This window comes from Onychostruthus taczanowskii, unplaced genomic scaffold (genome assembly GCF_017590055.1).
Source record: "Onychostruthus taczanowskii isolate IOZ18803 unplaced genomic scaffold, ASM1759005v1 scaffold14, whole genome shotgun sequence".
NCBI classification, from domain to species: Eukaryota; Metazoa; Chordata; class Aves; order Passeriformes; family Passeridae; genus Onychostruthus; species Onychostruthus taczanowskii.
Window position 1 is genome coordinate 13,614,073 of NW_024498573.1, and position 24,453 is coordinate 13,638,525.

General features: G+C 39.5%; 1 protein-coding gene across 3 annotated transcripts in view; it reads left to right on the forward strand.

Moving 5' to 3' along the window:
• TENM2 (teneurin transmembrane protein 2) overlaps positions 1-24,453 on the forward strand; it is a 483,546-nt gene that overhangs the window by 85,145 nt on the left and 373,948 nt on the right. The gene's annotated exons all lie outside the window — the stretch shown is intronic.

The window sequence follows — 24,453 nt, forward strand, 5'->3', positions numbered from 1 at the left end:
CATTGGCACTGTCTTGTTTTCAAGGTTTGGCCTTTATTTCTGGCCACAATTGACAGCATGTAGGAAGAGAATTCTTTGAAGCTTGCACTCTGCCTTATGATCTTGATATAGTTCTTTTGTTCAGCTGTATGTGTTTGTTTATGAAGGCCACAGTTTCTAAACTTTAAAATTGAAATCAATAAAGCTATTTCCTTGGTTCTGAAATAAGAGCAGCTGATATCCCGTTCGTTTGGGAATGGAAATCTTACTTCCCTTCTGGCTTTATGAGAGCTTTAGAGGACTCTTGAGTGGTGAACCCCATCATGCTGATCTCTAGGATGGCCTTTAGAGTTAAGGCCCCATGTTTTAATCCTGTACCTCACACTTAGATTTGTTGTGCAGGATAGCAGAGGTTGTACACAAGGTAGCAGGACTTGTGTCAGGTTGTTGTGCATTGTCTCCTCCTCTCCCTCTCCTGCCCAGTGAGGCTCAGATACCCAGATCCTACCTTCTGGAGTAAGCGCAGCCTTCTGTCATTTGCTACACAGCAGAAAATCTGCTTTACTCTGAACATTACAGAATTCTTTTTGTTTTATTTTATTTTTTGCTTTGCTGCTCAGGCATTCAATTGATTTCCAAAGATGATATGGAGGAGTGTGGCTTTGTCCATATGTATGTATTTATTATTGCAGGCATTAATCTCTTGCTTTGTGTAGTTTAGCTCACACCAGCCTGCCTCTCCCTGAAGTTGTCTTTCCTTAAGCGATCAGGTTCTGCAATCTGCTGCTTACTGCATCCTCAAAAGCGTGATATAAATTCAAGTCAGGGACATTGTACTCTAGTTAAGGGACTGAGAGGATCGTAAAGAAAAATGAGAGGTATAGCAAATGTGTTTCCAATCTCTGTAGTATATATAATAGAAGGTTTTATTCTGCAATTGTCAGAGAGGATCTCATTAGAGCTCAGACTTTCCTGTTCCTGAAAAAGTTCTCATGTTGGGTACTTTAAAGGGAAGAGTTCACAGAGTTAAGATTTAAGGGCATAGGCTCCCTTCTAATACAGGGAACTGTGATCACAATGGACTGAAAAGTTCATAAGCTGTTTTGAAGGCACTAGTAATATGTACAGTTTGCTTTATTCAGAAGCTCCTTCATGATGCAAGTGCACCTGCAGAGCTGCAGAAGGAAAGGAATTTTCCATTCCATTGTCATCTGCTGCCTCCAAAGGCAGCAGCCTAAAAATAATGGACTGGATCAGCTGTAACTGGATGATTTTTATTTTTCTTTAATAAACTTTCCAAGGTGGGCTGAAAGGTTTAGGAGCACAAACCCCTCAATTTGGGTAGGCCAGTGGAGGGGAGTTTTAGCCTTTGAGATGTGCAGAGCTGCCAGCAGTCCCCGTGCCCCTGTGCTCCTGCAGCTGGGGATCTGTGCTCACCTCTGCTCCTGCAGCAGGGCCAAGGCTTCCACAGCCTGCCAGAGCTCTGCTGCCCTGCACCCATGGCGTGTGCTGGAAGTATTGATATATTGTTATATATTTTATAAAACTAGTAAAAACTAATAGAGAAATCTGAGAAACCCATGTTTGGATCCCTTGTCTAAGCCTGACAAGTGGAATAAATCAATTGTCCTCTAGAATCTGTCTCCCAGGAGTGTTTCAAAGAGAAACAGGTGTCCCCAAACAGTACAGGTTTGAGTTCTTGAATAACGTACTGAAATGGAAGTACATTTAATAATTAGATATATAAACTGAGGAAGGGAAATGTTGTTTGGAGTTTCTGGCCCAAGTTCAAGAAGGCTTCTAACTTTGAAAATTGCATTTTTCAATTTTTATCATTTTAGTCTACTATTTTTTTCTTGCTTTGCTTTTCCATTCCTTGTCCCTTCTACTGACCTGCTGAAATGCTTTATTCATAATATTTTTGCTCTTTTATTGAAAAGCCAGCATGAAAGGGTTTTCATTTTTAAAACCCTTCTATTTTTTAATATTTAGAATTATTAAAGCTCCTTGTCCCAAAGCAAAATGTCCTTTCCCAGGTGGGTGCATGTCTGTTAGAGGGAAGATACTTTATGCTGGTGCTGTTGTTTGGAATTGGTTCACATCATAATACAGTAAAATATTGGTGACTAAGCTGAGTAGCTGAGCCTTTTTCTCTAGTGGCTGTTCTTCCAAAAAGCCATGAAAACATCATTTTTCTCTTTGCAATAGGCAACCTAATATCAGTATGGTGCTTATTTTTCTAAACTAAAAATAAAAAGAAAACCATACATTTCTGATCTGCATTTGAACTGTTCTTTCAGGTCTCACACATATTCGTGTTGATGATCTTGTTAAACCTTTTCAACAAATTAACATTATGGGGAAAAAAGAAGAAATCAGAACCCAAACCATGAGATTGGTCAGCTTTGGAGAGTCCCAGCTCGAGCCTGACATAGTGAACACTTACCATATGTTTGATTTTAAGGAACATTTTGATAGTTTCCTATGATAGTTTCCTAAATGTATTTATTTTAATTCACAGATGGGTATCATATTTAGCCAATGTGAGAATAATCTTTGAAAAATCTGTTGCTTTTTAAAATCAAATTTCTGAACTTGAGATATACTGACAACACATCCGACAGAATCCTGGAAGCTGATCCTGGTATATTAGGTCACCTTGTTCTAATATGGAAAATAGTTTTAAAATTCCTAATTCGGTGTATTTTGGGATAATGATTAAATGCTGTTTGGGCTTATAGTGATGCATCTAATTATTTACTTGGAGATCTCTTCCATATTCTTACTAACTGCAGGATGAAGCCATTATTGCAATAATTTCTGAAGTTCTAAACTTTTTCTAACTTATTTTACTCATTTATTTTAATTCCAGTTTCATGCTGTAATCCTTTCAGAACAAAACCAAAATGCTTTGTGTTGGAGGAATGAGCTGGTCTGAGTTGGTTTATGGTCATAGCTACTGAGGTGAATTTTCTTGAATATGCAAGATAATATGAAATAAGACAAACTTAGCTTGGGCTAGAAAGCAAATAATTGCTTCTATCTTGTAGATGGCCTCACAGCTGGAGACTTGAGCTGGAACAGATCCTCTGTCCATGTCCCATAAAGGTGTGAGAATCTGCTGGGAAATGGGCTGGTTCTGGCATGGGGGAGGCACTGGCTGGGTGAGCTGGGCACCTGTGCTGGGAGCTTTCCCCATGGAAAATGTCTGCATATATAGCATTTCCTACACTGACAGATATGCATGTCTGCATGTAGATAAAGATCTTTCTTGCTCCACAACAGTGCATGTACTGAGTCTTGAGGAACTACAGCATTTTAGCTGAAGGAATGAAGGCTTGGAGTGTTGCTGTAAACCTTGGACTGGTCACAAGTGTCAGACTCATTGCTGTCAGAAAGTACTTCTGTGGGAAATGACTAAATCCAGAGAGAAGAGCCTGGACAGGGACCAGGATTGACATTTGGGCTTGATGATATAATGAGACTTTAATAAGCCAGTAACAGGCAGCCTCACAAAATGAAATGAGCAAAGATTGCAAACACAGAGATCAGTTCCTTGGATCTTAAATACAGAAATTGTATTAATCTGTATTGATAAAAATTAATTGCTTATTTTATATGGTCCAGATGTAATTATAGATCAAGATAACATTTCTTAATAAGGCAACATAGCCTTTTGAAGTTTCAAACCTTGTGAACTATTGCAGCCATGGCTTTGGGAGAGCTGGAGCACAAGTTCTGTTCCTTCTTCATTCATTCTGGCTTTTCCCCTGCCCTCTCCCTCTCATGTGCTGCCTGTGCCCTTTCTGCTTTGATTCCATTTGTTCTGGGCTGCTACATTAGCTCTGGGGTCACTGTATTTAGGCCTGAGTTTAAAATCTCAGTATTGATGTTTTATGTTACAGTGTTTTGATGGCCTATCAGGCCTCCAGAAACTTTTATTTTCACATTTAAGTTCAGTAAACTGGCTTTACTGCAAGACATGTATAAGTATGCACAGGTTTATGGTTGGAAATTTGCTCTGCAGAGCCAGGTTTATTCATTCCCTTGAAAGACAGTGATACAGGAATCCTTCCCCAGAACAAATCAATGTCACACGGCCTTCAATCAGCAGAAACAAGGAAAATAAAGAAGTGAGACTTTTGAAACAATGTACCATTTCTTGCCTATTAATTTCTGAAGATGTCATCTCATGTCATTGTAATGTTATTTTATCATAGCATTTTTACTGTGAAATGTATAGGAGGACTGCAGTGTGAGTTGTTAATTACTATTTTTTTATAATACTACTATTTTTTAATAATGCTTGATTTTTTTTTTTTCCCTCATGAAATATCAAGTCTTCTAATTCAGGTCCTGTTTGCTCTGGTTTTGGTTTATCTGGGCAATAACTAATGGGATTGCAGGTAAACATAGTCCTGAAAAAACGAACAGGTCTTTTCTTTTTTTTTTAAAAAAAAAACCCTGTCCAAAATTTAGGTGTTAATTTACAGCAAGCAGGTCTGAGGGAAACAACAAACAGATGCCCTACACAGATCATTGAAGATCCTTTTTCCTCTCTGTTGCTCAGCTTCAATTTTCTGTGAAGTCACTGTTGCACTTCTTTTCTGATTGCCCTGGTATTTTAAGCTTTCTGCCAAAATAGGTGCTAAAGATCTTTTGTAGAACAGAATGTGAAAGAAAAATAACACTTCGAGGTACACTAAAGAAGAAAAAAGATCATAGCCAACACTTTTTACTGGCCTTGAGAAAAGTCTTTTTTGTGCACATTAGCCTCGGCACACCCGTGTGTGCTGTGCACGTGAGCTCTGCTGGAAGGCAGCACTTGTTCAGGAGGCTCTGCTGGGGTTTGCAGTATTTTACATGTAGCCTCTGAGTCTGTGTGTTTCCTACTTGTGTAAAAGCTATATCTGAAAAACAGGAAGGATATATCTAAAAAAAAAAAAAAAACAAAAAAAAAAAACCAGGAAGGATATATCTACCAAAAAAAAAAAAAAAAAACCCACAAAAGAAACCAACCCAAAAGTTACTTTAATTTGGTTTACACCATTTTATCACAAAATTGATTTTAAAAATGCATTTTCTTAGTCACACATTTATTTGACAGCTCTAAGACATTTTCTCCCTGAAACAGTACAGGTGTGTCAAGGAAAAATAGAGATTCTGAATTTTTTTTTCTTTATTTGTAGAATTATTGTGTGCTTGTTTTTTTCGAAAACCTTCTCAGACCTCTCTGACTTCATCAAGTAAATTGAGGGGGGAAAAAAAGGAAAACAAGGAAAAATCAATAAAAAAGAAGTGATGTGACACATGAGTTTTACTAGTGGGAGGACAGCAGTTCTAAGTCACTGTTTCTGCAGAGGCTTTTTGCTGTTTTTCACCCCCCTGTATCCACAGCTGTTCCTTGTCCATGCTGAAAGCAGCACACTAGAGCTGATTGGTGACTGGAGGTAGAAGCAATAATTAACTAATGGCAGGAGGGACATCTTTTAATGATAAAATTGAGGAATATAAAAGACTGGGTATCTCAATGGCTGTAGTCACAAATGCATCTGTGTTGCTGTTTTCCTCACTGTGTTTTGTTTTTGGTGAAAACTCAGCATTGTTTCTTCTTGTTAACATGAAGGTAACTGGAAAAAGTTCCATATCACTGTTCACCATTCCCACTTGACTTGACATTTTGGTTTTTCAGATGAGGCTCTAATAACCTTCCTGAGCTCTGCTGCCTCTAATGATGTCCATTCAATAAATGAGATTTGAGCACAGCTGCCATGCTAAACAGTGTACTTGTACATAATTGCAAAAAAAACCCAAAAAACAACTGCCCTGAGAATTAATATTTAGCATTCTAGTAAAAAATAGAATCAAAAATACTTTTTTTTTATAACCAGTACAGTTGCCTTGATAGATTTTTCCCCTTTGAAACGTGATTATTTTGCTGACATGCATGTTTGTCCCTTTGTCTTAAAGTGATAGTGATTCAGAAAACTTGCTAATGTGATAATTCAGTTTCCTGTTGACATTACATTTGTCTTTGACAGCATAAGCTGTGGACCTGCAGAAAGAAGGACCAGAGCACTGCAGAGGTTAAGGCCCATCTGGCCCTGTTGAAAAAGAAAATTAGTATATGTGAAAAATTAGTATAGAAAAAATAGGCAAAATATATTAAAAAATAAAGATACAGTAGTCCTGCACATTTATTTATTTTTTTAGTAATTTTCACACTTTCGTTTCAATTCTTTTTCGTGCTCTACTAAATGATATTTTGAGGAAAGGCACCAAAAGATATTTTTACTGTACGACTAAACGTGGGAAGAACCTAAGTGGCAGAGAATGCTCCTGGAGAGAAAATGACAGAATAGATGCTCCATCTGTGAGGATTTTCTTGTTTGCCACAGAACTCTGTCAGGCCTTTTATTTCTGATGTTCTGTGTTTGTAAACTGGTAACTTTCTGCAAATCATTCAGATGGAGCAAAGAACCCTTTAGCCAATATTTGTTTCCAAACAGCAAGAGCTGATGGTGAACATGTTGGTGACCTTTGGTGGCTCCTGGAAATGCAGGAACTGAGAGTGCAGTGAGAGGCAAAGGCACTGCAATGTGCTTGGGGTATGGTGGGAATGTGTGACAGCATGTGCTCCCAGCAGCTGAGCTGCAGGACGCCTGCAGAGATGGCATTTCCTGCTCCCTGTGTTGTTGTTGCAGGGGATGTTGAATGCAGAGCTCTTCCTTGGAGTGAGCAGGAGAAACTCAGCTCAGCTCTCACACAGGTTGGGCAGTGGGGTCCCCCAAACCCACTGCCCTGTTTGCCACACTGCTGGAAGATATTGTGTGAGTAGCTCTGTAGTGGTACCTGAAGATGTGATCAATCCAGCAGATGAATCACATCATTCTTTGGGATATAAGTTTTCCTCTGGTGTGAGACTGTGTGTGTATATATACAGACACACACATATATAAACTGTGTATATATATCTATATATACATACATATATATATATATGTATATACTCACACACATATACATATACAGGCATGTATAAACCGTGTTTATATACAGTTATATGTATAGTGTATATATGTATATATACAGTTATATATATATATGTATATATGTATGGGAGTTTTTAGAGTATATAGTATATTTGTAATATGTAGTGGGAGTTTATAGAGTATATAGTATATATATAGAGTATATAAAGTGGCCCTGCAATCACAAATAAATTCTGTAAAAACTGATTTTCCTCAGATCACAAAATAAGAGAAGACAGAAACTCTTCTCTCAGAAACTCTGGACTCAAAGTCCAGGAAATTACCCCACTAGAGATCCCATTCCCTTTCCAATACTCAGCCATATTGGTCAATAAGAGATTGATATTGGGAACACCTAGCTGGGTGTAGGTTTCCTCCATAGATTTGGCTGCATGTGGCTCTTTTGCCTCAGGATATCTCACTTTACATTCTAGAAGAGGAATTGGATCATATGTGTAATGATAGAAGTCAAACTGGGTCTTGCTTCAGCAGAGTCAATTTCAAGAATTAGCTGCTTTAAATTGGAACTCCCAACCTGAGGAAAAGCACCCATGTGGGGAGAGCCTGGCAGGGAGGAATGCTGGAAATTGTACATTCCCATTGACAGGGAGGAATGCCGGAAATTGTACATTCCCACTGACATGGAAACCTTGGCCATTCTGAGGGTACAGGGCTGGGGAAGAACCTTCAAAGCACAGAGTCCATGTGAGGAAATAACTGGTGTGAGTGTTATGTGGGGTGAGCCCAAACCTGAAACCCTCTCTGTCTGCATCAGCACTCTGAATTTTAGTGTAATTAATGACTTTGGGCCTGAATGGCTGTGGCTGGGTAGAATTGAGATATCAATTAGCCCCTAATTATTTGAGCAGTTCTAAAGATCGGCAATATTGAGACAGACCTCAGCTTGAAATGGTAAGAAGGGTTTCTTTGTAAAGACAGAGACAGACTCAGAAATAATTTATGTGTTTGTTTAATAGAAAAAACAAAGCATTTTTAACAGCTGGTGAATTACTGCCTTGTTTAGAAGCACAATTGTTTTTTACATCCGCTGCCTGGGCATGGCAGCAGCTTCTCCCAATGATATTTATATGTTAATAAAATAGTGAAAGAATAAAACAAAGACAAGGGTGCATTTTTAACTTATATTGCTTGTATTAGATCCTGCTTACAGACAGTTAATGGTTTTTTCCTCTCTCCAGCTTTATACATTGAAAAATAGTTTCAAGAATAATAAGAAAGCTTCCTAAATATTGTTTTCAGTAAGTTATGTTCACCTTTTAAAAAAATTGTCTGTAATTTGTTAATCTCCTTTCCCTGCCAAACTGGTTGTCTTATACAACAATAAATTGAATACAAATCTTCCCCCAGGCAGAGAGACAGAATACCAACCCCTGAAAGTCTGGCAGCTTAATTGACATTTGGTGGTAGCCTTAGGCACAAGTTAATTTCTACCCTGTTTATATGTACACATATACTTTTCATAAAGCATGGAGGCAGCACTGCAGATAAATTAAGAGTAATTCATATTGTAGTTCCCAGGTACACACTTGTTGAAATGACATGAAGCCATTTCATTTTATGAGTGAAGGTGTTCCTCACAATTAAGCAAATCTGTCAGCCTTGCAGGAACAGTGTGTTTCCAGGCAGCTGTGTGAGGTTTGCAGAACGCTATTTTTATTCAATTGCCATCAAGTGAATACAGCAATCTTGAGAAATGAAGATGAGGGTTTCAGACCTTATTCCCAGAAGATGTCCCACCTACCTGAACGCTGCTATTCATGACTAAGAAATACCAGACAGGCTCTTGGGGCAAGCAAAAACTTTATTCTTAAAAGAAGTTCTATTTATGCATAACGCAAGTAAGTGCTAGGAAAGCTTCCTTAAAATTGCATAATCCATAGTCAGGTAAGAATAGCAATACCAGGGCATCCAAAGGTTAATGGAGGATTTATTTAAAGTATTTAAACTACATTTTTAATTGTGATCTGTCTCCTTTGCCTGTGTAAACTGAGGTCAGGGAATGAAGTCTAAGCTCCAGTAGTAAAAGCTGAGGCTTTGCAAAGCAATTGTTGTGCTCAGTTCCAGCTGTGCAGTTGGTCCATTTCAATTCCTGTACCAGTCCTTCATCCTGTTGTGATGAAAGTTCTGGTTTGTAAGGCTAATCCACTGGAGCTGTTTGATTATACCTATCAGTGCTATAGGCAGAGAAAATGTTTGTGAAACTACTAATGTCAAGTGCAGTATTGAAATAGATGTGCACAACTACAAAAAGGATATCAGTCACCCTGAGAGGGCTGGGGGTTTTTTTCAGTCAGTAAGACTCTGTGTGCTTCGAGTATGGGGACAATGGCAGGAAAAAATATATTTTTCAAGTACTTTAGTGTACATAGCATTGAAAATCACATTCCTAAGTGACAAGCAAGCAACAGCTTTGAATTGCTGTAGTTCTTTGAGTGAACTTACTTATTCTTTTATTTCACAATACATATTGCTTATTTTGAAAAAAAAAAATCTATGTGGGAAAACTGTTTTGATGATTCATCAGCTACAGTAAAATTCTTTAGTAAAGAATTCATGGGGTTTGGACATTTTTTAACTATTCAGGAATGACAAGAGGCAGGTATGGCAGGAACCCTGTAGGAGCAGCACTTTTACTCAGACACAGGCACAAAGCTGGAAATCTGCTTGATGATCAGAGCTGCAAAAGTAGCAAATAATTTCTAGAGACTTGCTGTAGGCAGAGTCACAGGAAATGGGGACGAGCTCAAAGCATGTTTGGCAGCAGTTGGGATTTGAGAGTCTCCTGCTGAGGGCAGTGGGACCAGGTGTTGTTCCCACACAGCATCAGGATCTCGGGGGGTGAAGTGGCAACTGCATCATTCCAGCAACTCACTGAAAGTTCTCCTTTAGTTCTCACTTTCTGTAACTCTCCCACTCTGATTGTGATAGTGTTCATCAGCATACCTCGGACCAGTCTTGCTCAAAGATGCAAAGGAAAAGAGCTCTGTGAAGTGGCAGGTGATGAAAAGAGAAGCCGGGCAGTTCCCTAGCACGGCTGTGGCACCAGCTGTGTCCCCAGCTCCCGTGGTGTCCAGCCTTTTTCTCCATTTTAATCTAAAGAGCAGGTTACCCTCAGGTTATCTCTGGGCTGGGGGGTCGGTGGGCTCAGTGGCTCCTCACTGGTGCTGGTCCCCAAGGGAAGGTGCCAGCAGTGCCTGTGGGAGCACGCTGGGCACTGAGCTGCCCACAGCAAACCACCCCAGGTGAGCCACAAAGCCCTCTGTGCTCTGCTCTGAAATTAGGGTTGTGGATAATTTATTACCTACTTGTCTCTTGAATAAATTACACATACAAATGAAGACAGAAAAACTGTAACAAGTGTTTCTTTTGGCTCTGGCAAACAGGCATGTGTGAATCTCTTATCAAATATCTCACAGACTGTTCTATTTAGCAACTCCTGGTTGTGAACAAGTGATTCATTCTTGTAGCTCTTGTCTTTTTAGTACAAACATTAAATATTCTTTCACTTCCATGACAATTTAGAAATTGTCTATTATATTTGGCATGTCAAAACCAACCCTGATTTATAAAAACATATCAGAATTTAGTTTCAGTGAAACTGTAGTTGGTGAAGCTGTGGTTAAAAATTCACAGTTATTTTGCTTTCATTTAGTGTATTTTGCAACTTTCCCATGTATCTTTAACATAAAGATCTTACATTATGTTGTAAGTATGATGTTTTACTAAGGCATTTTCTCCACTTTCCCCAGCTTCCTCTCAAAGAGGAATTTTGAGGGTGTTTTTGTGGTGTTTCTCTTGTCATACAAATACTCCTGTCGGTTTCTTAAATGTAAATAATGGCAAAGGAACCAAATGAAATGAACTTTGGAAATTGCCAAGGTGATGAATGCCCCATTGATTTGTATTAAGCTACACATGTACATTTTACAACACTGCATTAATCAATAGATTTTTTTTCTTAATTTGACTTATCTAAAATTTTATTTCTTGTAGATATTCATTCCTTGGGTTTGCTTTAAGTCCTTGGTGCTGCACTAGGTCTGTCATTCTAAGGATGAGAAATAAGGTGGACGTGCCCAAAATTCTAAAAGGAGATACAAGATTGGATCAGTTTGGTGGTGGGGTTTTTTTTGTTTTGTTTGGGGTTTTTTTTTGGTTTGGTTTGGTTTGGTTTTTTGGTTTTTTTTTTTTTTTGTTTGTTTGTTTTGGGTTGGTTTTTTTGTTTGTTTGGTTTTTGTTTGTTTGGGTGGGTTTTTTTTAAGATATTTAAAATTATTTATTTGAAGGTTGGTTTTTTCCATGAATTGTGGTAGCCTTTGGCCAGCTCAGGTGCTTGGGCTCCTTTGCAGGTGTGCCAGGTTGCTGGTGTTCCCTGGGCACGGGCACTGCAAAGCTCTCAGCAAAGCTGCTGCAGCTGCTCCAGTGCACATTAACCCTCCCACTCACCCATTTTGGTGCCAAGATGATTTTTTGCCTTTTCTTTGATTTACCTTTTATATAAATTTTATATATCCTCAGTATTCTTAGCATGCACACTTGTAATTCTTTAAGACTGATAACATAACCCTAGTATTTTGTTAGGCCAGGAGACCAAACATCCTAAAGACCTCATAGTAAGAGGCCAGAAAACCCTACACTATCTTGGGAAACCAAGGTTGTGTCTAGAACATATCCTGTAAACTGGAGATTTGGCCCATCCAAGGAGGAATGCCTCAAATGGGAGAATAACACACTGTTCATCCAGGCCTCCCATTGGGGTACCCTTGTTAGAGGTGCTAATTTATAAGGTCTATACATTGCACACACCATCCATCCTGGGTGTGCATTGTGGCAGTTCCACCTTGGTGAAGTGGGGCACCCTAAAGGTCCTTATTAAAATACTGAGGTAAAAATCCCTTATCCCTTAACCATGTTTGGCTCTCAATTTTTGAAGATCAGAAAAAGGCATAAATTTCAGTCCAAAATGTCAAAAATCACAGGGACCTTTCAAAACAAAAACAAAAAATACTCCTTAAGAATAATGGACTGGGATTCTTGCTGTGGTGAATACACAAAGTTAATGGTTGGTTTCCACCAGTGATTATACTGTTAATGGAGCAGAGCAAAAACCCCTCAGATTTATACAGCTGGAGCAAATGACCTTAGTTTTAACCAGCTGATGTTCCTAAAGCACCTCCTAGCATCTTTTTTGTGTGTGTGTGTTTTTGTTTGTTTGTTTGTTCGTTTTGTTTTGTTTGTTTGTTGTTTTTGGGGGGGGGGTTTTGTGAGTGGGAGAGAAATGCATTTTATTTTGTTTCTCATTTCAATGTACATTTGATAGTATAGCTTAATTCACAAATAGAGGAGTAGATAGTACATGATAAATAATTGCAGTTATTCAAAGTAAATAGTTTTAGGAAAAAATCGTACTATCTTTGGGAAAATATGTTATGTTTCAATCTATGCAGAAAAACTGAGATTTACACTTTTTATCATAAATCATGCTTAAAAGGAATTTTATGCATTAATTATCTACAGTATCCTTTTGTTAGTACCACGTATATTCAAAGGGAAATAATGTAATTACATAGCCAGCACATCATTCTTTTATAACATATTCTCAATTACAGTGAATTTATACCATTTCTTTTCAGGCTTACTAGCAGTTGGTAAAGATTCGCTAATTTGCTACATAGTAAATGTGCTATATAACATCCTCTCTCTATTGGAATTTCATAAGAGGAAAAAAACCAAAAGTGGGGGGGAAAAAAAAGAAAGGTTTTTATAATGAAGAGGTTTCTATTCACTCTGCTACTGGAGTGAGGGAGACTAACAGTCTAAAAAAATCCAATTATGTGTAATTTGTGTTATTGCTAATGTAACTGTTATGAGTAGGATTTGAAGCTGAACCCATGCAGAATGCTACAGTAAAATGCAGCTAATATATTTCTGTGAGAAAAGTATTCCGACAGTTTAAACTGTGCTAACATTTATAATCATAAAGTTTCTAATAAAAAAGGGTTCAGTGGGATAAAATTTCTTGAGCAGGATTTTGTATAATATTTAGAAGTAGGGATTTGTCTGCTGAGGAATTCGTGAGGCTTCTTCTACAGTGTAGTTGTACTTCTCAAATTCATAGTAATCCACAAGTGTAGAACCAGCTAGGATTTTAATAAGATACATAATACCAGGATTAAACATTACTAGATTCCTCAAGCAATGCATTTTCAAAAACAAATCAAAGGTAACCATCTGGTAAAATTTCTAGTCAACATAACAATGACGGTGATCTGTCAACCTGAATCTTGGTGTGTTGTTTTTCTTTTCTTTTCTTTTTCTTTTTCTTTTTTTTTTCATGTTGATTTGAAGATTATGTATATTTAGGTAGGCAATGTTCTCCTTTCTTCTTGTAAGGAAGGTCGGGGTTTTTTTTGTTATTGGTTGTTTTTTTTTTTTTAACATGGGGGCATGGGGTATCAATCCTGTCCCTAAAAAATTTCCTATCCCAAATCTTGATTGAGTTGTTCTGTGTCAGTAGTGCTCTAGGTGCTTTGTCTTCCTTTGGGATACACAGCTTTACATAATACTAGTGCAAAAGCTACCATCAAATTCATGAAGTTTTAGAGTGGAGAAATCCAACAGCCCAGTGTTGGAGAGATCTAAGCTAACACACCCAGCCTTTCACAGAGACATAGCATGTCTTGTGTACCTATATGAGGTGTTTTTCAAGTGTCAGCATTTAAGATACTTGAAACATTTATTTTGCTTCCTTCTTAATGTAACAGTAAGCATGAAAACTTTGTAATGTTTGTCTTAACTGCTGAGGCTGATCAAAGGAGGCACAAGCAAGCCCAGTCCTTTTATTTCAGTGTTATGTTTTTGATTTGGGACTGTATGTTATTTAGGTCAAGGGTTATGCACAGTTTTCATAGAAATAGGCTGAGGCAGTTATCCTGAATCATTTTAAGGGATGATATCACTTTCATGTATGCACCATTTCTATCAGGCATCATGATGGAGAACGAAAAAGTTTAAACAAGGAAAAACTAGAAATTATGCACTTTTTTCCCCCTAAAATTATGTTTGCTCACTTTTTCCTCCTAAATAAAGTAAAAACTCCCACTGAGAAATCCTGCCTGCAGAATGCTTTCTCTCTCTCAGGGAGCTCTTTAGGCAGGAGGCACGAGGCCTCAAACATTGGCACACTCACTCGCTCTATGTAGGTAGCTTTATATAAACCAGAATGAAAATACACTTTTAAGCCTCACAACTTCTGTTCCAGCTCTTCATAATCTGTCAGCATTAATACCATTTTCTCTTTGGATTTGGTCAGGATTTTGTTGAAAACGTTGCCCAAACGAGGCTGGGGAAATCTCTGTCCCTGCAGGCACCTGGTGGAGCCCAGGGCAGGTCAGTGCAGACCCGGGCAGCAGCAGCTCGTGGGAGGTTATCTCTGGAGGGCCCTGCTAACCTGAGTGGTCCTGCAGTTCCCTTATCTCAGCTCAGTCAGTGGAAAAGGAAGTAAAAGAGGATTAAGCATCAACAATAAAATAAATCGGAACCCAAATCAGCTGGAAGTATTTCCATTCTTTTATAGTACTCTATGTTAATTAATTGTTGTGTGCCTGGTGAGATCTTCCCTGTTCTATCAACTTAAGTTGTTCCTTTTCTAGTGCTTCTCTGTCATCTTGATGAACAAAATTTCTGTGTGAGATTGGTGACCTCTGCTTTTCTACTAACTTTTATTTCTTTAGTTCAGATTTTTGTTGTACTTGCACATACTTTTCTTGGTCTGTACTTTTCTTTTTCTGCTTGCCATAGGGTTTTTTGAATGAATAATATTGCTTTGCAATTCCTAGTCATGTGTCTTAATTTTACCTTTTAAAAGTCTGTTCCATCATACAAAACTAGCAACCCTGGGCTTTTTGGTCATCTGTAAAGACTGTGCTGGGGAATCTCTTGACATCCTGAAGTGTCTTCTCTCTCTTTAGGCTTTGCAAGGTTTCAGAGGCAAAGAAAATAGATTTGCAAGGACTTACCCCTGTACCATCCCATTTGATACAACTTCATTTCCTCTACTAAGAGAAATCAAAGGAACAAATTTCAAAATGGATTAAGATCCCCCTTCACAAACAGTTGGTGGGGTTTTTTTGATTGTTGAGGGTTTCTTTAGTTCTGAACACACCAATATATTACAGCTGTTGCAACCATCCCACAAGCTTTCCCAGTCCCTCTGCCTTATCCAGGGCAATGCTTTTGAAGATGGATTCTTTACTCCCCAGAAGGAACAAAGATTACCCATCTCACAGCCATGCCTTTGTAATAAATGTCCTTGAACTTTTGCCACTCTGGCCCTTCGGGAGGTGCCTGGTGTGGGCTGGCATTGAGGGGCTCTGGGAGAGCTCCAGCAGTTTTCTGGGATGTCTTACCTGCATTCTGCAGTTCTTGTTCACATTTAATCACAGACTCTGTGATACTGACATGGTGTGCTGGATGGTGTTACTTACCACGTCTTGGTGTGAACTGAATCCATTACAAATCACTTAAGTGTATAGACCATGTAATTTGTTTTCTATTCTTGTTATCAGTTCTGGGAAAAAAGAAGGACTCAGGCAAAAATGTCACAGTTAATGACATTTCTGTCTGGTTATGGGAACTGGGAAAATGACTGATACTGGTGAATTTACTTTAATGTCTTGTGTCCAAGGTCTGGGATGATGTGTACATGACAGGTATGTCAGGAATGGAGCATCAGGAATGGGGCTCTGGTTTCTAGCATTTCTTCATGAGTTACCCTGTTCTTATGGGTTGTATCTGGGAGAAAAACCTAAAATACGGACAAGCAGGAGTGGTAATGGGAGCAAGGAGAAAGTGAAGAACAGAAAGGCAAAGGATTTAGAAGATTGGCAGAGAAAGTATCGGTCTAAACAGGCACAGAATAGAGCAGGAGATACGGCAGAAAAGGAACGTGGTTGTGAGGCTGTTGAAGGAAGGATTTGTCTCACCAAAAGCAATACATTTTGTCAGTCTCTGCATTTGCTAAAACTCATTCAGTATTCGTGATGATATATGGAAATAATAGTAGAGGAAAGAGGAACACTTAGAGTGTGAGACTTTTCCTTTCAGCTGTGTTTATTTAAATGAATGGGAAACCCTGCCATGTGGTAGACTTCTCAGATGAGCTTCTTACGAATTACTTAGTACTCCATAACTTAGTACTGATGCAGTAATTCTTTCTCTAAAAGCAATTATTTGTATGTATGAAAGTGTCAGCAGCCTGTGATGTATTACAGGCAAGTGCAGTGTGCTGCTAATAGAAGTTAGTCTGCCAAATTAGCGAGGCAGAGCAGCATGAGAACTGGTGTGACCTATTTCTGCATTTCTTATGGGAATTCAGAGGAATCATTGTAAGAGAATCTTAGACCCCAGCATTGCTTTCATAATCAACTCCCAAGCAGTGGGATATATAAGATACCAGCTCACATGGGAAGAGAACAATAAACAGGATTTGTGTGTGTCACTTGTAACTGTAGCTGTCGGGAATATTCTTTCTGATTTCATTTCTGCTTCTCATTTTCAAGAGATTAAGTTGTTGTTAATATGTTGACAGCTACTGCTTTATTTATTTTACTCTAGTATTTATGCTACAAATTTCATCTCCCTTTCATTGTCTGTGTTGTCTGGAGTGAAAACAGTATTTTATGAGAGACCTTTTCTGTGTAATGCATTTCTGTATGGATTTCAGGCCATATGACTGAAAAAGTACCTGCTTATGTAGTGTAATAGAAACCTTCATAGATGGGAGCCAAGGTAATAATAAGGTAATAACTGAATATGCTGCTACTGTTGTAGCTTTTTAAGGTGTTGACTTCAGTTGCAAAATTAATAGAGTACAATACTACTAGAGGTTTACAGATTTTAAAAAGCAAAGCCAAGCATATCATAAGGCCAGGTGGAACTGTAGAGCAGAATTATCTCTTGCTTTTTTATTCTGCAATGTTTCAAGGACTTTATTTTTCCTCCTTTTCCTGTTGCAGGCTTCAGAGTAGTGAATGCTGTAGGTGGAGGTCTGGTGGGACATCTCTGACAACTTTTGTGTGTTTCTGATGCTTGATGGTGGTAGAGAAATGAATCAGGATAGGGAAAATTATTTGGGGTTATTATGGGGTGAAAATACTTTTGAAAAACATTTTAAGCATCTCTTAATTAATTGGGAACTCAAAAATAGCTGGAGAAAATGCCTTCCAATCTCCCCATGATTAAATAATCCTTAATGAGAAGTAGGTCCTTCGTTAGACACTGTGTCTGGCTAATTGAAGAAATCATTTCTGAATACACTCCAGAGCACAGGAATGAGTGAGCGTGGCCTATACATGAAGATGTTTGCCTTTTACTGGTATTTACCAGTTGCTAAATGAATCCTATTTAACTGGCTGTGCACAGCCAAAATAGTGTTGTGGTAATTGTACTCTATAACTTGAGGGGGTTATTCTGCTTTAATGTAAAATTTTAAAGTTCAATGTATTTTTTGACTTTATTCTCTGAAGATCATTTTTGCAGTGATTAATTCATTGTAGATATGTAGAATCTAAATACTACACAACATTGATTTTCCTTTTTGTTGTGTTTCCTGGATATGAAGCTTGTCTTAAAGCCATAAGATGAAAACTCGTGCATTCTGAAGTATTTCTTTAGCCTGGCAGTGAGCAGGACTGACTAAAGGCTCCAATACAGCACAGGATTGGAAACCCTGAAGTTAGACAAATCTGGGAAACACCCCCAAGCACAATCTCTGGTTGAAATTGAGATTTTTCTTCCATGTCCGTGCTTTTGATCAGAAGGAATTGCCTTTGGGTTTCCTCTCTCCCTTGGTTGTTTTGTTTAACTGAATTCCACTTCCTTATTTCTCCCCAGGATTGTGTGGATTGGAGCACGCAGCATGTGTGAGGCTGAGTGTGATTTGGTAATTTCTGTGTTCATGTCACTGTGGTTCCCCCAGTAACCAAAACCCTCTAGCTGGTGGGGAGACAATGGCTGAGCAAATCCTGAGAAGTCACAAACTGGAGAGAATGTTTTGAACATGAGCATCTCCCTTTTCCTGTCATTTTGCCAGTAGTTTCCACTGGGAAAAGTCCTTGATCTGGTACAAAAATGTGAGGTTGAAGAGGAGAAGCAGTCATTTTCCTCTGTGAGGGCTGGGATGATCACTGAGAGTTACAGTTATAGAGTACAATCACCAAGACCATTGCAGGTACTGGATTCAGAACACTTGCACTAGTAGTTAATAATAAAGATGTATTGGAAAAACCACCACAGAGGTTAAGAAAAATTCATAACCACCATAAGCTGTCTGGTATTTCCCTGTTAGAAAAGAATGCAGGGGTGAGGTTGAGAGTTTAATATCGTACAAGCAGAAGTTAAACCAAGATGCTTATTGAAATAGAAAATAATTAACCTGTTGCAACAATGCCAGAATGTAGCCTTACGAAAAGCAAAATACTGTAACACAAAACAACACGAGAGAGAAAAACAAAGCCTTGCATATCTAGGGGAATGCAGTACCTGGAAAGGGAAATTGGGCAGCAGAGCTATTTCACCTTCCTCCATGAAACTGGTGCTTGGCACCAGAGGTCACATTGCAGACTGCACGTGCAGGGGAAGAGAAGAGCATTGTGCAGCATCACCTCCAAGGTGCTGCCTTCCCTTGCCTGAAGGGGAATAAGCTGCTGCCGTTAATTACCTGTTAATGTGCAAAGGTTCCTCCTAGAAGGAGGAAATGCCAGGCCAGTGGGACTTTCCTGCTTCCATTTCTCATGCAGCAAGAGCTGCTCCCTTTGGAGCAGCTGAAAAGGCAGCCAAAGGAGGGAGTTTCCCTCTCTGAAGGGATGTCTGAGATGGGACTTTCTCTGCCTTGCAGCCAGTTGTCAGTTCTGGCTGGCTCCTTTCCTGCCCTCATGCCCTTCTAGCCTTCCCTTGGCCTCTTAATGCTGCTACTTTTCAGGTTTTCCTCTGGCTTTTCATGGCTCTGTCCCTCTTGCATAAACTGGTGCTCTTGTTCAGGATAGATCTGACAGGAGCGTGGCCACCAGAGCTGTGTCCTGTCCCTCCTGCTCTCATGTCCCCTGCTGTCCCCAGACTCGGGTTTCTGTGGTTGAGATGAACCTCGAGTTATTTTTTCCAATCCCATGACCAAAGTTGAGATTCGTCGGTTCTGCTTTTCAAGGTTGTTTATTTTTTCTTATCTATTACATTCTTTCTCTGACCTGCTGAGATCTGTCAGGCAGGTCTGGTTGTGACACATTGCCAGCCCTTGGGGTGGTGTTAACTTTTTATAGTAAGAACTACTATATTTACAATAACTTTTCAATACCTATCACCTATGTTAGACAGTCTGTCTCTACTCTAAACCAATCAAAAAGTGTCACCATCACAGCAGAAGATGGAGGACAAGAAGAAGGAGAAGGACAGGACACGCCCAGATTCCTCCATCTTGCCTCTTGAACCCCCACTCTAAAACCCCAAAATTCTGCTTTTTCACCCTGTGTCAAATTAACTATCATTCTACTCAAACTCTTGTGGCTTGTAAATCTTCACATAAAGTTGGTAATTTTTTCCATTGACTAAAATCGAAGGCACAGGTGTTTTTGACTCTGTGCCAAGGTCTCTGAACCCCTTGCCAGGGTCTCAAATCCCCCAGAGCAGCCAGAGGAATGTCCTGGGTCCCAACACCCAGCAGCACCGTGACTCCAGCAGCGCTGTGGTGGGCATGGGGACTCCCAGTACAGGCAGGTACAGGGTTGTTTCTTGAGGTTGTGCTGCTCTTTGGTTTCTTTTTCTGTACATACAAATGCTGGGTGCTTCTCTGAGGTGAGCATCCCCTAGCAAAGAAGGGGCAGCAGGTGGTTCTGTGCCTCTTCTTTCAAGGAAATCTCTGGAAATCTCTCTTTTATACAGTGACTGGGTTCTAATATTGCTTAGTGCTAAGAAAATACTCTGATGAACATGCATAGCAATCGAAGCAACCATTAATATACTCATTATCTGGTATTTTCATTGACATGCAAAGCAGAACCGTGCCTGTAGTTCCTCTCACCTTCACACACCAACAGATTTCTGTTACCATTTTTCCAGTCCAGCTCTCATACACATGGAAGTGTGAAGTACAAGCAGTGCTTTGTGAGAGTGTTGAAAAGGTTTTCCTTCAGGGATCCCAGAATAATAGGGGCAGTCAGTGTTTCTCAGTCCTCATTTGAATATAGTTTTTGCAAGTGCTTCATTTTGAAAAGTTCTTACTGATCTGTGGAAATAAATGTGGATACTCTGTCCAGGTTCTTCTGGTACTGGTTGCTGAGATTACTTCAAAGTATGTAAACCTGATATTTTGCATGAACTGGGGATTGCAGGAAATATGAACCAACCAGCTGTAATTTCATAATAAGGCTGCTTTCTATTCTGAAGTGTTTTGGCAAACACTAATTTAGTTTGAAAAATAAATAAATAAACAAAAAATAATCAAGCGACTGATTTCCTGATATCAAAATTGCTTCCTATAACAAGAGTCAAGGATTCTCTTGAATACAAGGGACTTTAACGATGTCTGGCTTGGTATTAAGATAAGTGTTTATATTCAAATGCAGAAAGAAGAGTTGCTCTTAAAGCTGCCAGTTTAATGGCTTCGTCTAATTGAATTCTTGTTTAATTCTTAGGATGAAGAAGTGATTGGCTTAGGTTAATTCAGAAATCGTGCAAAAGTTACTCTTTGAAACCATTTTAGGATTTTATTTTCACATTGCTAATTAGCATTTTGAACACTATACACACTCTTGATTCTAAATGAACTAAAAAAATGAATGCCAAGTTAAATTTGCTTAAGTTTGGGCCTGCACCTGTTTAATCATTCACTCAGAAGATGTACATGGGTTTTACTGCATTTAAAATCACTACTTAATTATTAATACTATTAAAATGCTATTAAAACAGAGCAAGTTGCTAGCAGCCCTTTCAAAAGGTATTATTGGACCTTTGAAAAAAACGGGGTTAAGTAAAAGAAGTCGGGATTGCATTCTGCTCACTTCATTTCAGTGCAGTGAAGCTTCATACTGGTTTCAGGTGGAAACATTACTGCCCATGTCTGAAGAAGTTTTTAATACTATGAGAAAATCACTGGTGATAAAGTTTCTAGTACAGTACCAAGAGCAGGGAAAGGACAGTAAGATGGTGACTTTAATTACATGTATAAATTAAACTCTTTTCTAGAGTCCTGTGATTGAAACTCATTACTCTAACTTTATTGTTTGTTGTGAGTGTAAACTACAACCCATTAAATTAGAAAGGATGGTTTGATAGATGCTCACAATCTGTGGCTTTTACAAGGGGAAAAAGCCCTGTCAAACAGTTCAAGATGGTCTTGTTGGCTGTGTAGTCTCTAACCCAAAACACGTTAATGGATTGAACTTTGAAGCAGGAAAAAGAAAAAAATTCTGTGTTGCATGGGATGGGATGTACTGAAGCCTTCAAGGAGTACTGTCTCACTTTTTCTGTCTGCATGGAATTGTGCTGTGTGTTATCTTATGAGGGGGTATGACCTTCCCAAAGGGACACAGAAAATGAGTCATTTGGGATGTCACCAAACTTCACAATGGGCAGGATCAGGTCTTTCTGAGCATGAAGCTCTGATGTACCCCAGTATCTTCTACCTGGTTGGACTGGCCATGCCATTCTTAGGTATTTCGTTTGTTTGTTGTTGTTTTAGGGGATTTGTGTTGTTTGTTTGTTTGTTTGTTTTGTTTTGTTTTGCACCTCTTTTTGGGGTTTTTTGGTCTGTGGCTTTTTAATGTTAACTGCTACAGAGTGCTGCTGGCTTTGTTCTCAGCGTGTTCATTACACCAGTACTGAACAGGTTCCCCTGGGTGGCTCCAGGGCCATATTACACCTTGTGAGGTCCCTGTTTGTACCATGGGCTCTGTAGATACAACATGGGGTTTCACACAAGTAATTTCTTTGAAAAGATGCAAGATGTTGTCAAAGCCTTGTACCAGAAGTATTATGGGACACTGACATGGGCAGAGTGAGCTCTTGTCCTCCTTTCTCTTTCTCAAACCTGTGCTTGTGCTGACACTGAACTTGTGCCTCATCCGTTTCAGTCATTACAGTTGGTGGGAAATCACTTGGAAAGTTACCTCATTCCTTCACTAAATCAGTTTCTAGTCTCCTTCTGCTGGAGATCGATACCAATCCTTCTGGTTAAAAAGGTATTTGAAGTCCAGATTTCCCTCTTGTTAGACAAAAGTATTTCTAAAAAGTGGCTGCAGTCAGTGATCAGTTCATACAGGGTTGCTCTGCAAACAAGGTGCTCCTTAGGGTATGATGACCATACTTTAACCTTGATCTTTGTGTCAACTCAAAATATTCATCAAAAGAAGTTGCAGAAGGCTTCTCTAGTTTTAGCCTGCCAACAGTAATTGAAAAATGTAATTTGTCACTCTCTTGAATAACTTGGATACAGCAACCATGTGTTCTGTACATGAGTTTTACTTCTAGTGGTTTGAATGCTGCATTAATTTGCTTGTGAAAGAAAACGTTGAAAAATAATTAACGCCAAATACTTCTATAATTGCAAAGTACTGCTGTGGCATAGACTTATCTATCACTGGGGTCCATCTTCTCCAGAGTGTCCTCATCCATGGGCCACAGTGCCTTCAGGGAAGGACCTGCTCCTCCACAGCCACGGATGCTTTGGGATGGACCTGCTCTGCTCTGGGCTTGCTATGGCCACAGGCAGTCAGGGTGCCCAGTCCCATCCGGACTCACCCACTGGTCACAGTCCCTTGAACAGGAGTTCCAGAGAGCTCCAGCCTGTCCAGCACAGGCACAGCAGCGGTGCCCTGGCCACCTGCCAGCCCAGGTGTGTGGCCATTGCTGTTATCAAAACGTTCCCAGGCACAGCAGTGAGGTGATAAGAGCACAGCACAGCAGTGAGAGCAAAACACAGCCACTAAGCACTGGACTCTAGCAGCCAGGCAAGAGAGCCCCATGGCAGGCACAGGAGCCTGCTGATTAATAGCCAGGCTGCAATGACAGCCATAAATTCCACCTGGCACATTACAATCAAATCTGTCATTATCTTGAATCCTTCGAACTCCACATTGAGCACCAAAACTGACTGTCGTAGTTTAACCCCAATTAAAAATGGAACCTCACACAGCTCTCTACCCACTGGTGGGATGGGGGAGAGGATGGGAAGGGTGAAAGAGGGAAAACTTGTGGTTTAAGATAAAAGCAGTTTCATAGCAAAAGCAAAACCTGAGTGGAAGCAAAGCAAAACAAGGAATTCATTCACCACTTCCTATGGGCAGGTGAAGAATTCATTCATCACTTCTCCAGAAGAGCAGAGCCCCACAACACACTGGTGCCTTGGGAAGACAAGCACCACCACTGTGAACATTCCCACTTCTTTGGGAAAGATTTATACACTAAGCTTGATTCCATCCAGTGTGGGGTATCCCTGTGGTCACTCAGGGTCAGCTGTCCCTGCTCCATGGGCACCCCCAGGCTCCTCATGGCTGGGGTGGGTGAGGAGCAGGAAAGGCCTTGACTCTGTGTGAGCCCTGCTCAGCAGTAAGGAAAACATCCCTGTGCTAGCAAAGCATTTCCAGCACAATCCAAAACACAGCCCATACCATACTTACCGAAAATGAGCTCTACACCAGCCAAAACTAGTACAGTCATTTATGAAAAGTGCTGCATTTTATTGCTTTTTTCCAGTCTGTAAACTTTCAAACAACTTCATTTATTTTTCTTCTAATCATGAGCATCTCTACTTCCTCAAGAGAATCATTCCTCAATCCCATAATGTAAAGTATATCCATTTAAGTAGTCTTTTAAAATATGCATTTATCCCAAGCTTATGGATGGGTTTACAAAGATGATCTTCCTCATATTCTGAAGAGTCTCTGTTAGCCACTGCATATTTTAAGGAATTAAATTCTCCTATATGGATTTGTTTATTTTAAGCTACCTTTGGATATGTATTTGAAAGAAATGGTTCCTAGAAATGACAACAGAATTTATAGCATCTAGTAACTATAAACAGTTCAAAATTGCAATTGTGCATCCAAGAAACATGAGGAATAAACTAATATTTTAAATGCCAGGCCTGTTTATGGCATTGCAGGAACGATGGCAATAATTGCAGCTAAATACAATAATAGAGCCTGTCATGGCTATAAGGCAGCTGCAGCACGAGTGATGGCCCTAAGAGCATGATGATGCTTTTGGAAACAAAGCACCATGTTTCTGTTTGGGTTTGAAGGTTTTCTGACTGACGCTGATGTAAGCAAGTAGAAAGGAAAGGACTTGTTTGCAGCAGGGTTGCCAGATGCTTTCATGATCAGGCCCGAGTCTAGCAGAGCCATTAGCCATACATTTCATTCAAACATCTTCC